Source organism: Apus apus, chromosome 2 (assembly GCF_020740795.1).
Source record: "Apus apus isolate bApuApu2 chromosome 2, bApuApu2.pri.cur, whole genome shotgun sequence".
Classification (NCBI taxonomy): Eukaryota; Metazoa; Chordata; class Aves; order Apodiformes; family Apodidae; genus Apus; species Apus apus.
The window spans coordinates 29,787,776-29,799,800 of NC_067283.1; the positions used below are offsets into that span (position 1 = coordinate 29,787,776).

A 12,025-nucleotide genomic window follows, 5' to 3' on the forward strand; every position below is an offset into this window, starting at 1 on the left:
CTGTTTCCAATTAAATTTTGCCTTTCTTTCCCTATAATTCTAGATATCATCATCACTGTTAATTTATCATCTTTGATTCCCATCTTTCCCGAGATTTCCCCATATCCACATACACAGACTCTTTCCTAACAACTTAACTGAGATAATTACTCTAATTAATTCATGCATCTAAGATTTTCCTCCAGGCTCTTGTCTTCTCATACATCCGACATAGAAATTCTCTCTGCCAAAATCTTTATGCCTCCCTGATGTCTGCCCAGAATGCTACTGAAATAAATGGTTGTCTTAGAATGTCCCTTTGGCTAAGTAATTCCTCTCTTTGTTCATAATTTCCTTTGGGTCCCTTTTCAAAACTAAACTGATTTTCAACATCTTAAGGATCTTTCCAGCATCAGAAGCTTTTCAGCTTCTCTCTGTTCCTCAAGCTAATTGTGTTAGCTCCCATTATAAACATGCTCAGTTTTCATAGAAATACTATGTGATTTCTCATCCAATGGTCCTAATGCTTGCCCACATTCATCAGCTGCCTTTCAACTCACATTTACACTGTATGTGCCTGGGGACAGGACTATAATTTTTTTCTGGGACTTGACAGTACCTTGAATGTCTCTTAGAATACCTGGATGCCAACTCGTTTAACTTTCTCACCACACTCTTAAGCAGCACATTGCAGAGAGTGACTGTAATGATGAATTATTTTGCTACTTGCAGTCCAGCTTTTCATTAGCGCATCAAAATACTCATTTGCTGCTGTAGAGTGGATGGAGAGTAAGGTGCTTCAGGACCTCCATAATACAGCAAAGTTCAAAAACACCCAAATGTTAACGAGATTCCTGAAGCACTAAATAAACAGCTGAAAACTATTTTTCTCTCTGAATATTGTGAATCAGAAATAATACCAATTTGCATATTTGGAAATAATAACAATTTTAATTATTTTTTTAAAACTTAATTGGCCTGGATAATATTTTAAAGCTGTTTTTCTTAGCATGCACCTCTAAAGTGAAGATAATTGTTTGTGTAAATGGAAGGATTTATTTACATCAATTAATCCACAGTTTTTCTCAATTATCTTAACAGTGAGAGCAAAACCAAACAGGAAAGCAAGTCACTGAGCTACCTAATTTCATCTAATAACAAGGCAATCTATTCTTCTGTTCAGCAACATACTTCAAAGTGCACATTCAACCAGAATTTTTCAATTTTTAGCTCCCATTAAAATAAAACAATGAGGTGTTTCATGTAATGCTAAGTGTTATTTTTAAGCTAAACAGCATGAAAATGCTGGATGAGAAGGAGATCCAGAGAACTGGCATTCCTTAAAAATTACTATACATGAATAGTTACACATGCGTAATTATATAATTACACTTGATGGCAGCAATAGCACATATAGAAGACTATTAATAGCATGTACAATCTGCCAAAAACTCATGAAGATGAATATCCTTCACAAGTATGAAAAAGGTGGCACTTGGTGTAGAACATATTTTAGTTTCACATTTCAGCATGACAATTACCATGAAAGAAAGGATCAAAGTCAAATGGCACAGCTGGCAGCTTGAGAATAATTTAAGAGGTGTACTGGCAATAGCTTTTTGGTTTCTGTAAGATGGACTGCATTAAACGTAATAGGGAAACGATGGTGGAGAAAAGCCATACAGCTTTCTGACCTGGCATTAGTGCAACATCAGCTGAACCTGCAGTTTTGATGACTTCATACAAGTTTTAAGGGAGAAAACTCCTGCTAATGAATATTAACAACAATGTCTCCTCTGCAGTGTGGCACAAAACAACAATCCATCACATTTAGGCTTAAATCACTGATTCAGAAACTCATTACCACTGGGGAAATAAGATTAACATGTGCTGAAAGTATATCAACTCATGGCTCCTCGACCTTGTCCCCAAACTACAAAGAGATAATCTGTCTGCAAGGACATGACTAAATACTTTAGAAATCAGGGCAGCTGGGCTGGAAGGATGTAATATAAGCTACACAGATAATGCTGAAGAAACCCAAGGCTCTTCTCTTATTTCCCACTCTCCCTGTAAAGCTGGAATTTTAGAGTATCGCAGGGATGCGATCACAGAAGCAACTTCTTATCAGTCAGACCCTTCATAAAGGAAGTAATAAAAGGAGTTTGGGAGAATATACAGATCCTCTCAACTTTCCATCCTTACCCTAACTCTCTCCCAGATCATTACAGCTCGTGTTTGGACCAGCTGTGCTGTGCAGGGACAGGAGAGGGTCTGCCATGTCTGCCTTCCTTCCACGCTGTTTCCTTCCACTCCACTCCACTTCTAACCCAGCTAATATTGGAATATGCATTCTCCGCCCAGCAAGAGTAACACTGGATTTGATACTACACTTTATGGTCACCAGTTTCCAAGTCCTTCCCCCAAAGAAGATTGCAGCTGGGACTGAAGACAAAAGTGTGACTGGTCAGCTGAGCTTTCCTTTAAGCAACTAGACATTTAGCAGAAGACCTTTTTTATCTGTTTTGAAAGATATTAAGGATGGTTTCAGCTTCTTAGCAATTAAACTAGTAACACCCTTAACCTTTCAGCCACAATTTTCCAAATATGATTTGCATCTGTCTAAACCAAGAGGCAAATGTTTGTCCATACACGAGCAGTTCTGAAAATCAGAATCTTCTCTACCAAATGTATTATGAGGTCTCTGAAATAACTGGCTTATATACCCAAATATGCACAGTCTAACACAAGCAGATTTTACAGTTGCAATATGGTTATGTGTAGAGTTTAATAGTACAGATTGGTGCACATGACAAAGCAAAATAAAATCATGAAGACCACATAATTTGATCTACCCAAAGATGAAAATAAAGCAGCAGGGTTTATGTGGAGTGTCCAGGAAAAAATGGACCAGTTTTGGTTGCATGCTGCTTTCACAGCTATTATTTTTGTTAGGTTTGCAATCTGATGCTTTTGATTTTTATTTGATGCTAGTAAGTTCTGAAAGCCACAGAGTTTACAAAGCAAAAAAAATAAACCTGGATCCACTAAAGATCTTGTTTTCGTCTTTCTTAACTCTCCACTCTCCAGAAGTGGAGCTGTCACTTTTACATCACTGGAAGGAGCAGATTCGATTCATCTAGAAGACTAAGACTTTTTACAGGAACTTGGCAGAAATTAGTGAATACTTAGAACAAGATAAATAGTCCAATAATATAACTCAAAAACATGAAGTAAGATGGCATCAATTTATATAAAGATTAAGGCTGTAAAACTACATTGGTTTTATCACTGTTCTTAATCAGACTAACACTGTATAAATTGACATTACACTGGGAATTAAAGTTATACAATATAGCATGCTATTATTTAAATTTGTTTCTTGTTCTTTCACATAATTCATTGACAGTTATGAACCACATATACAGATAGTAAAAGAGACTTCCCCCCCACACACATATAGATGAACCCAGCTCTCTGTCAAACTATGAAAGAGTTTTCTACAGTCTTCATGGAGCTTCTACTGAGAATTTCTTTAAAATTATGTTTCAAATGAGTTATCTTGCAGTAATGTATAATGACAAAAAAAATCAGAGTGTGAAAAAGCTGGTCTGAATCTCAGGCCCTGATATTCTACCAATACCAAAGACTATTAAAAATCATATTTCCTTTTTTAATATCCAGTTTCCCCTCTGCTAACAGCTTCTTGCTTCCAACAGCAAGTTCCTCCTCATACAGCCACTCAGATAAAACACTCACTAACCTCTCTCTACCCTCCAAAGTAGATATTGGACAACTTTATCACACAATTTATTTCTTGAAATGTGTCATTTCAAGACTCATTGCTTACAGCAAGTTGAGCTCTATTTGCTGCCTAGACAATGTATAGAAGTGAGGTAGGCCCTTTATGTACGGACAAAGGCAGGTATCTGCCCTAAGATGTTAGATTATAACTAGACTGTTTGCAGACAAAGGAAAATGAGATAGGGATGGAGACATGGAGCTATAAAACAATGCCATTAATGGCCAGGTTCTGTTTCCTAACATCCTGCTTAAACACCACTTTTAACTGTTTCCTAACTGTCTGTCCTTTGTAGTCAAGTTACATAAAGTGAAAAAGAAGAGATATAAATGTATCTAGAGATTTATAGTCACATAAAGATTTGCTATGAATTCAGGTAATAGCTAAGGACAAAATATAGCATATTTTTACCCATAAAATCTAAAATGTTAAAACTAAACCCACGTATTTTCAACTGTATTAGCTTCCAATCAGCAAAATCAACAACCTATTCCAGGCATTTCATGGGCTCCACATGAAGATAAAGCAAACTAATTCTGTCAGGACAGATGTGATCACTCCCAGACTCCATAGGGGGTTGCTGCATTATTTTGCATTAGTTTCAAGTGATAACTAGAGCTTTATATGTACTTTTTTCCCGTAACACCCATTTCCAACTTTTAAACATACAAAGTGTTTTGCATGTTCTGCATTTGGGAATCAGTTGTTAAACATGGCATTTGTTAATCTTCTTTCATCAGGCAATTTTTACATGACATTGGCAGGAGTAGGAATTTTTAAACATTCTCTTTGCTTTGCGTAATACCCAAATACAAAAATAAATATAGCATTGTTGCTTTCTCTATATTCCCTGCCTCTAAACATCACAGAAAAGAGAACTCATACAAAGGAATAATGATATAACAACACTGTGATAAAATATATCACAGCACAAACAATGGTTTGATTTTATCTCATTTAGCTATTGCCCATTTTAGTCAAGAGGCACTGGCTGGTTAGAATTTAGCATGCAATTGCCCAGATGTCATGAACCAGTTTTCAGCCTCTGTCGTTATTTCAGGTGCCACTTGTAGAAAAACAGAAGTTCGACTTTCACTGTGCTTTTCCTTCTTTGTTGTTCATAAGAAGCTTCTGAAAAAATAGACTGTGCAAAAGTGCGTTTTTTCTTTCCAATCATCAATTCTAACATTATTATAGAATATTTTGAGTTAATTTCTACTTTCTAAAAACAGGTATCCATTTGACTTTCCAACAGCCTATGTTACAGCCCAATTCTGTGGGTCCTACACAGCCATTCTATTTCAGAAATGCTAAATTTTCACAGCTGCTATGTTCTGCTCACTGTTACAGAAGTAGGAAGGAACATTTATGGAAAGAAGAATCTTGTGCCTAAATCTCCTCTGCAAGACATATGAATTGGGTAACTCCAGACCACATGTCTTTTTTACATTCAAGTTTTCTCTCTTTAAATCTTGCGAGACAAAACTACCCAAAATGCTTTACATACTAGGCTGGTTCTTTGTGGTCACCTTTTATCTGCCAAACTCAGATTTCTTCCACATCAGAAATAGCTAGCTTAATTAAAGCTGTCATCTCCTAAAAGCTAATTCAAACCCTCTGCCTGTCATGTTGAGGATAAAATTCAAACTAAGCCATCTGCCTTCATGGTCTTGGGAACACAGGTACAGGTCTCCCCTTTAATATTAGGACAATTTGCACTTGCCAGTTGCAATAGTTTTGGCGGCAGACTCTATGATTTTGGAAAAAAGTCTGCTAATTTTGCATATCAGGTTGTCCTAATAAACACATAGATGCTGGTGAGCTTGATATGCTAAAGACAGCTCAGCCACAGAGCACACACAGCCAGCAGCTATGTACAGAGCAGGCTCCCTGCTCTGCGGTGCTCAGCATGGCTAGGAGACACAGTCTGATGGATGCAGAAGGTATCTTCTTGCTTCTCCTCACACCCCGTGTGTGGATAGAAAATCTCAGCTAGAAAGCCAGTATCCTTTTATTCAGGATGCAGCAATCACTCGTCTTACCTTTGGCTTTTACTCTTGGAGACTGCAATATGCTTTATGCTATACCTTTAAATCAACTTTGAATATAAATGTATTTGAATATAAATGTATTAAGAGTGTAAACTGATCGGTAAGCACAAGCTCTCTCAGACACAGGAAACACAAGTCTACTCAGACTGCCTTTGCATTTCGCCTACAGAATCCAAATGGCACAGGGTCTCTCTCTGTAAGCCTCTCACTCCAGCACTGCTTCTGGTGTGATACAGAGGTGCCTCTATGCTTATACAGATGACTAATCACAGAATCATAGAACCACTTATGCTGGAAAAGTCCTTGAAGATCATCAAGTCCAACCATTAACCCTATTCTACCAGCTCCAGCACAAAGGCATAATCCCAAGCACCACATTTAGATGACTTCTAAACACATCCAGGGATGGTGACTCAATCACTTCCCTGGGCAGCATGTCTGACAATCCTTTCAGTGAAAAAGTTCTTCCTAATGTTTAGTCTAAACCTCCCCTGGCACAGCTTGAAGCCATTTCCTCTTGTTCTATCACCAGTTACTTGTGAGAAGACACCTGCACCTACCTCCTTACAACATCCTTTCAGGAAGTTGTAGAGGGCAATCAAGTCTCCCTTCAATCTCCTTTTCTTCAGACTAAACAGCCCCAGTTCCCTAAGCCATTCCTCATAAGACTTGTTCTCAAGGCCTTTCATCAGCTTCATTACTCTTCTTTGGACATGCTCCAGCACCTCAATGTCCTTCCTGTATTGAGGTGCCCCAAACTGGACACAGTATTCAAGGTGTGGCCTCACCAATGCTGAGTACAGTACACCTCCCTGGTCCTGCTTGCCACACTGTTTCTAACAGAGGCCAGGGTGCCATTGGCCTTCTTGGCCATGTGGGCACACTGCTGGCTCATATTTAGCTGCCTATCATCAGAAACCCCAGGTCCCTTTCTGCTGGACAACTTCCAGCCACTCTTCCCCAGGCCTGTAGTGTTGCATGGGGCTCTTGTGGCCCAAGTACAGGACCCAGCACTTGGCCTTCCTGAACTGCATACAACTGACCTCGGACCACCAATCCAGTCTAAGTCTCTCTGTAGAGCCTCTCTACCCTCAGGCAGATCAACACTCCCTCTCAACTTGGTGTCATCTGCAAATTTACTGAGGGTGCATTCTATCACCTCATCAAGATCATCATTAAAGATGTTAAAAAGAAGTGGTCCCAAGACTGAGCCCTGAGGAACACCACTTGGGACCGGCCACCAGCTGGATTTGACTCCATTCACCACCACTCTCTGGGCCCAGCTGTCCAGCCAGTGTTTGACCCAGCAGAGCATTGGTCCATCCAAGCCATGAGCAGCCACTTTTTTCATCAGAATGTTGTAGGAAACAGTGTCAAAGTCCTTTTGGAACTCCAGGCAGACAACATCCACAGCTTTTTCCTCATTGACCAGGGGGGTCACCTTGTCATAGAAAGAGATCAGGTTCATCAAGCAGGACCTTCCTTTCATAAACCCATGCTGACTGGACCTGATCACCTGGTTGTTATGTATATGGTACATAATGTCACTCAAGATTATCTGCTCCATGACCTTCCCTGCCATTGAGGTCAGACTGACAGGTCTGTAGTTCCCTGGATCCTCCTTTTAGCCTTTCTTGTGGTTGAGTACCACATTTGCCACCCACCAGTCCACTGAGAACTCCCTAGTTAGCCAGGACTGCTGGTACATTATGGAAAGAAGCTTGGGAACTGCATTCATCTGCTCCTTCAGTACTCTTGAGTGCAACCCATCCAGCCCCATAGACTTATGGATGTTTAGGTGCTGTAGCAGGTCCCTGACCATCTCTTGTATTATGAAAGTCATACTGCAGACAGGTAATCTCTGAGCACTGCTTCACTGGAAGTACTTTTTAAAGCTCTTTAAAGAAACAAAACCAAACCAAAAACCAAAACCAAAACAAACATACAAAAAACCCCAAGCCTAAACCTCTACAGAATAGCTTTTCTAAAAGTTCTAACTCTGCAGAACAAATCCAGGTAAGAAACAAATGTATGTATTTGTGTATTAACTATATATATATATATAATCAGTTAATACTCTACAACTGGAACTGCAATTACACAGACAGAGACATCTACCCATGTGGAGTATCTCAGTTGTCACCAGGGATTCATGTCAGTGAAGAAATTAACTGGTATGGAGATTTCTATTTTTATCCATGTATTATTATGATGTAGAAAAGAATGTAGTTTGAAGAGGTTTTTAGCATTACTGACTTTTAGAAAAACTATGCTTTGACTTATGAACCAAAGCAGTCTGCAATGCAAATTGCTAACAACATGTGTGAAATGGCAGAGTTTGACTTTTACAAAGATATCCTCAGATGTATAACTGAAGATTAATACTTTCATTTTGCATGGCTGTTATCTTTAAAAATGCAAACACTGCATACAAGCCAATCCTTAACCACTTTAGGCTATGAAGGGTCGTAAAATAAACATTACAACTATCAGGGTGAGTGTTGATAGAATAAAACACAAAATTTCAGGCAGTATCTGTGAGTATGCATTTTCTATCTTCAGACTACACCTTTGCTTCATCTTTGACTGCATGCTTCTGACTTCTGTTGACTACCTGCTTGTCTCATCAAGCAATTAAAGTGACAAAAGTAATAGCAGATGCCTCTTTCATAGCTAAAAGCAAGCAGACCATAGCTTGCATTTTATTACAACCACTCTATACAGCCTAATAATTGTAAGGTAATTGAAAAGATCCTGATAATAAACCACCAGTTTACTTTTTTCAGACAAAATAAATATATAATCCAATTCAGGCTTCATTTTAACCACACATTAGATGGTTTCCAACTTGTCTTGATTTTTGTTTTATTTTATGATTGTAAATAAACCCTGGAAAATTCCTTCCCCCATTTTACCACCTGAAACTGCAGCTGTTGGCTGACACTATCAAAGCCTCGCAATTCCGAACTCACGTGCAAATCTCATCAAGTGCAGACACTTCTAATTGATTCCAGAAGTTTTTCTTTTGCTAAGATCAGCGGGCAGAAGAAGAATAATGAGCAGCTTTTAAGCAGAGGGGGGAGGGTGTTGAGCTCTGGGAGTGGAGATTTTAAAAGTTCCAGCTTGGCTGCTCCGCCAGAAATGCAGAGCAATTTTACGGTCAATTGGCCAGAGCATCTGGAACTATACATCATAGTCTTTAGTCAATGGTGGTGAAGCCGGCTCTCAAACTGACTAAGTCTAAAACCAGTAATGACTCTGCTGTCACACCTAAGTGGAAACTAACTTAATCTACTGCCAGATTTTACTGTGACTTTTTCTAAGGGACATTATTCCCCTTAGGGCAGCTGTCAAGAATATTAAAAGTCCAGTCCCTGGGCTACACTGCATGGTATAGAGGACTTTTCTGAATGAAGTTAACATAGAAAATACAGATTACAACTTGTGTTTGTTTAATTCCATGTGTGTTGACAAGGCTTTTTATCATAAGTCAGTAGTTTCCTTCCATCCTCAGCTTCATTTCTAAAATACATTTCAAATACACCAGTCAATCTAGTTAGGGCACAGAAACTGCATAAATGCTGAGCTTGTAAATCATAGCACAGGGCATGGAGCTTTCACCTTAATGGAAACCAAATATGGGATATGCTGTTCTTTGAAATGTGGCACAGATCGTCTTAGTGAGGAACCGAGGAAAAATGCTCCATAGCAGAAAACTATCATTGATGTGGAAATAAGTTCTTATGAGTAAATATTTGGTTTAAGTCAGTACTCATAAGTCTGTATTCCAACGCTGGTAAATTACACTAAGAAGCAAGTGAGGCAACAGCACGTCTTTGTATGATGAAAGGAGAAATAAGTAGCGTGGTAATACATCACATTAAGAGGGACTGTTATAGAACTCAGAATACAGTGAAAATCAGTTCTTTATTAAAGAGATATTATATATTCTATCCAGACACATGAGCTGACACACTAGTAAGAAATACCAGAATTGCATCAAAGATCAGAGAAGCAGTTCAGTTGGTACAGAATACTGTCTCCAAAAGTGCTTGGAACAGCTGCATCTACCAAGTTTAGACACTCTGAAGGAGTAAAAAAAACATTTGACCACAACAAAGTCCATTACTGCCTTCATTAGTTAAGGGCTACGTTATACCCTGAAGCACAACATTTTATATCTCTTCCAAAGTTGGTTGTATTTCTAATGCACCACATGCCCACATAAAACAGAAATGAAAGCAAGTTCTTAATTTAAAATATCACATGTATACAATCTCTCTTTTTCTCTCTTTTCCCCAACTAAAGTTTTCCTAGATTTTTTTCCTCCCTATCTGTACATTAATACTTCTGCCAATGCTTTCATAGCCAGGAAGCCCAGGACAGTGTGGGTGAAGAGATTTACTTTCAGATACAGTGCTTGAACAGAAACAAAGGTAAAAGACTAATAAGCACATCAAGATGGAGATCTGTATTTCCTCATCCAGCTTCGTCAGTCTTAGCCCCTTAGTTGAAGAGTCTTTCTCAGTACTGAGTTGCAGCCACTGTGAGCATTGGTGAAAATATTTGAGTTCCAACAACATGTCAATGGCTCTCATTTCTACTTGCTCCTCATTAGTACCACTGTCAAGTAACAGACAGTGCTTGACCAAAGTCAGCTCATGGAATATGCTGGCCAATGCCAAACCAGAGCAGTTGGATGGAAACGCTTTGAAGAGGTTCACCATCATCACAGATTTATTTTTACATATCATGCCTGCTGAACTGTCACATAACTGAGCATACAAGCAATGTTTTCTGCTGCCTCCAGGTGGTTAGGAGACTCGGGCTCAGTCTGACAGAAAACGATTTGGCTTTAGTAACACACATGATCATCACATTACACAGGCATGAAGTAATCAGCCTAAAGAAAACTAACTAGTATAGAATTTGGCTGCACAGATCCTCAAGCAGAAATATATTAGTTCCTCAATTCACTGTCTATAACCAGTCAAATACAGTATCTCTGCCTCTATGATCAGGGTTTTCAATGACTTCCTCCAAGAAACAATTTTCTTAGGATCTAAACATTTCCTCAAACATCACCACCTTTTTTTCTTAAAAAAAAAATAAAATCCAAATAAAAACTAAAAAACCTGCTTCTTTCACCTAATAATCCTTATGAAATACATACAGCACAAGGAACAGAAAATGCATGCTGAGAAACATGTATTCCTCCACCTCCCGTAAGAAAAAGTAGGTCACTTTTATAACTCTGAGAACTTCAAATTATTGTCTCATTTGGAGAAGAAAAGTGCACCAGGAGATCCCCCAGGAGTATATCTTGAAAGGACTTCAAATGCAGTAGTAGGCAGAACAATACCTTTACATGACCAGAAGAATAACACAGTTTTCATATAGAACCAAGACTGGTAACACACAGCTTCGAAGTATTGATAGATTCAGTGTTGTAATTACTAAAGTGTGGATACAGTTAACAAACATGCAGCTTTAGCTAAAGTCCTTCTTTCTTACAGACCTCCAGCTTCATTTTATTACCACCTTCCCTGGACTTCAGCATTAGGAAACTTTCTTGCTCCACAGCAAGTTGCAGCAACTCACCTATCTGAAGAAAAATTGTTGGCTGCATTAGTCAGACCAGCTGGTCAGCCCAGCTAGCTGGGCAGTGAGGGCAAGAGCCTGAAGCCACAGGACAAGACTTTTTCCTGCTGCTGGAATTGCAATCCTTAGCTGCTTTTTTCACACCCACCTGAGATAATTTAATGGAAAAATGAGAAAGGCTTCTTATTTCCTCTTCTCTTTACTCCCCTCTCACTACTGCCCAGTTTTCTCTCATTTCTTCTGTATTTTTCTTCTAGTTCTCACCCAGAAGGCCTTCCTCTCATGCAGCAGTCCTGATGATTGTCAGACCTTCTTATGAGCCAAATGGAAACAGCTGCAGTTTAAATTACCATTGTTTTACTAGTTAGAGTACCCTGCAGATAACACTGCAAAGATATTTAGTTCTGAAATCTATCTACTGGTTCTAAAATATCAATGAGAAATATGAACATATGAAATAGTCCCAGAAAAAAATTACATGTATAGGCAGGATTCACGTACTTTTCCACTAATGATTCAACATTGCCTGTATGGCAAAATCAAGTCTCGTACCTATCTGCTGCAGTGTGCAACATTAATTTAAGAATGTTGT

At 38.8% G+C, this 12,025-nt stretch overlaps 1 protein-coding gene across 3 annotated transcripts in view; it reads right to left on the reverse strand.

Annotated features, from left to right (window-relative positions):
- The window catches only part of AGMO (alkylglycerol monooxygenase), a 194,591-nt gene that overhangs the window by 65,374 nt on the left and 117,192 nt on the right, over nt 1-12,025 (reverse strand). The gene's annotated exons all lie outside the window — the stretch shown is intronic.